The 3,683-nt window shown below is 34.9% G+C and overlaps 1 long non-coding RNA gene across 1 annotated transcript; it reads right to left on the bottom strand.

Annotated features, from left to right (window-relative positions):
• Nucleotides 1-353: 353 nt before the first annotated feature.
• Nucleotides 354-3,018, bottom strand: LOC130014226 (uncharacterized). Its single transcript, XR_008789182.1, has 3 exons — nucleotides 2,970-3,018; nucleotides 2,074-2,109; nucleotides 354-603 (listed from the first exon to the last, which is right to left on the bottom strand). It is a non-coding gene; the product is annotated as an uncharacterized LOC130014226 (long non-coding RNA).
• Between the last annotated feature and the right edge of the window lie 665 nt (nucleotides 3,019-3,683).

The raw sequence follows: 3,683 nt of genomic DNA, 5'->3' as shown, positions 1-3,683 counted from the left end.
ATAACATGTGCATGTCATTTTGTGTGTTGACATGTTCTCCACTTTCGATTGCCTTTTTGATTGGCTGTTATAAAAGCCTTCTATTTAGCCCCGCCTTCATGATGACAGCGTTAAACGTATGCTGTTTAAAAAGATGGCGGCCTTAGTAACGGCTTAACGCCTCGATTATAAATACGACGATTTGTGCCCGTTTCAGGTAGGATTATATGCTTAATTGTAGTTGGGTGTGGCAGAAATATTATAAATAACAATAATCAATCGTTGTTTTGATGAAAAATACGTTAAGTTAATAGGAACAACTCTCATCTCGAAACACGGAGGGTTGAGATGTGTTATCTAATTAAACACCGATATATGACGTATAATATAATGTATTTATACCCCATATACCCCATATAGACGAATTGGGTTGATAAAGGGCCAGCGGAGAAAATGACGCAATGGAAATTCACAATAAGAACACGGAAATTGATGACGTAGAATATTTACACATAATAACTAGACAAAATAATTTACAACCCTACACGACAAAAACATTTGATAAACAGGTTACAAAAAATAAAATAATGATCGAGTCTGCTCTGTAAGATACACCACTTGAACCTGAAATAAAATTATATAAATATTAATATTGAGAGGTCGAATAAACCAAGAACATACTTCGTCGTAGGTCTTGTCAGTCCCTGTGTCCTTCAACACTATATGGGAAACCACGATGGACAATTCCAGGGAACTTTCTGGACCAACATTTGGATCGAACTCCGGGACGCTTGGTAAGTGAGCCAACACCTTACACTTACCGAGTCGCCGTGACGCCCGCGACTCTCTATCAAAGTGGAAGTGGGACTTTAATGTATATATAATTTCCTTTTTATCTATTCCTTTTTTTCGTATTTGTTGTTCAATCTATTGTAATATTATGTAATTTATTTGTAACCGGGAGAGGGATTTATATAGGCTTAGGTTGTAAAACAGACAATGGCGATAAAGGTTACTGAATAAAAACAATTATGTAAACCCGGATCTAGACAAGATATGAGACGTAAAATAATATATAATTACAGGAATAACATATTGTACAATATTATTTAAATAATTCGCTTGTTCGTAGAGGTCTGTAACAGTAGGGGAAATCGGAGGACCCAGAGAAACCTCACGATGTTGGACAAGCGACCCGATCTCTGTTCACGCACAAACTTGGGATGGAAACCAAGCCACTTGACTCCACGATCTAAAGCGCCCCCATTAGATTAAGATGAATTGAAAGTATAGTTTATGTTTCTCTTCTAAAGTACGTAATCATGAATGTGCTAGTAAATAACTGATAGCTTCAAAGAAACATACTTTCCAGTGATGTAAAACACGATAACTGGAATTTTATATTAAGACCCGTATTTTGAGATATTAAACACTCGTCAACGCCACCCCCCCCTCTCTCTCTCCCTCTCTCTCTCTGAAAGGCCCGATTTACATGCACTTCACGTTTGTGAGGTTTGTAATAGTTTCCGGTAGGTTGTTCCAAAGTTTAATTGTGCAAGGAAAAGAAACTATTAGAATACAAATTGGGTTTACAAAATAGTAGATTGAGGTTGATTTCCAATTCATGTTGATTTGTCATCTTGGAATTTCAGTCGCCCATCCCCATCTATATCAATTCGCAAAAACTGCACCTTAAATTGACAGCGCAATCCGGGAAGAAAATATAAGACACCTGGCCTGAACAGGAATACCAAGAGGATGTATATAAGACACGTTATAAACACACTAATAAGAAAGTGACTAGTAATGATGATCCCAGAGGCCAGACGTTTACTGCATCCTCAAGTATGTTTATATGCTGTATTACTGAACATGTAAATCAAAACCATAATAATCATACCACATTATAAAGGAATTATATAGATCTATATTTACATGTAAATCAAAACCATAATATTCATACCACATTATAAAGGGACGTTTTAACGCCGTATAAATACATTTTTAAAGTTTGAAATAATAGGAAATCTCGTGAATATAGATCTATATTTAGAATTATAAGGTTAACTGTTTAATAGATTGAAAGACATTTACCTGGTTCGCCCTCCGGTGCGGGTTCATTTTCAGATCCTGATATCACAATACAATATTAAAGAGTTAATATGATCTTGTTATTAAGTTAATCATAAAGTCAGTATAATAATATAGACAATTTAATTTAAATAAAGACGTTATGGGGGAAATATGAGACACTGTTCATAAACAAAGATCTATGTGCTATTTCACACTGCTACGTGTAGTACGGAAACATTTGAAATTGATTAAAAACCGTGGCCGACAGTTATTTTAAATAAAGTTAAACGTAAAATAAAAATCTGTACGAAATGACAATGATTTTGACTATAAATCGTAAATTTGTATTTAGGATAGCACATTATTTAATGATATCAGATAATGAATATATTATAGACAATATACGTTCGGGTGAGAAATTAAATTAAATGGGGTTTAACGTCCTACTGTTTTGCTCCGACTGGGTTGATGAAGACAGACATACGCGATAAAGTGTGCTATAATGAAAATATTGCCCGAACAACCAAGGGTTCTTTTACGTGCAAGTCAATGTGTACATGGGACCTCGGTTTTTCGTCTCATCCCAACGACTATACGTTGTCCCGTGTCAGGCCCTCCGGTCTGCACCACTAAAAATACGGGACCACGCCGGAAAATCCGATGAACTTTCTTTCTCGACCTTCGGATGAGAAAGTGTTAGTCTAATATCATTAACCCGGTAAGGAGTACCAAAATGTTGAGGTTTATGAAAATGTACAAATTTCCAGCAGAAATAATCAAAACAAATTTTCCAATCAAAACAAATTTTCAAACAAATTTTCCAATCAAAACAAATTTTCCAATCAAAACAAATTTTCATAAGATAGTATATTTCGTTTTATTGTAATTGTATAAAGATAAAGAAAAAAAAATCTCACCGCTGTTTGCGTTGTTTTGTGTACCGGTATTCGTCGTTGGCATTGGGCCTGCTGATATAGAATGTAGTTTTAAAGATATCATGACTACGATAAACTTAATGGACAATGTTGGGGTTCCCCAATATTACACATGTGATAGAACTGGCTAAACACATAATTTTAACTCAGATATCTTTGCTACGATTGATTTGAAGAATCAGAAAGTGAAGCAGTTTTCAGCCCACTGAATATCTGTTCGAAACTAACGAGAGAAAATGTTTATTCCGGTATCCCTATACATCGAGACATACTATCATTATTTTTTCCTTAAAACTTACGACTCTCTCCGCCACATGAATTACAAATCTCAATTTGGCATAAGCTCTAAAATGGCAATTGGGCGTTATTGTCACAAAAATAAATAGCAGAATGAGTTTAGTTTATTTATAGAGCCACCTGGATAACTTTTCAATAAAAATGTAGAGATTTAATTAAAACAAGAGTATACACGGACAAATTATATTTGGAATGTGTTTAACCAGTTCTATCACCAATGTAATATTGGCGGACACCAACGTTGTCCTTTAATGTATAGTATTAATTGGAATGAAAAATGGCTTATCTACATTTCTGAGTTAATCGGGTCAACGAGGACGGTCATACGCTATACAAGGCACTATTACAAAAATTGTACCCTTTTATCAAATTGCCAATCTCATGATATATGAGTATCGG

Source organism: Patella vulgata, chromosome 9 (genome assembly GCF_932274485.2).
Source record: "Patella vulgata chromosome 9, xgPatVulg1.2, whole genome shotgun sequence".
Classification (NCBI taxonomy): Eukaryota; Metazoa; Mollusca; class Gastropoda; family Patellidae; genus Patella; species Patella vulgata.
This window is presented reverse-complemented; position numbering and strand designations above follow the sequence as displayed.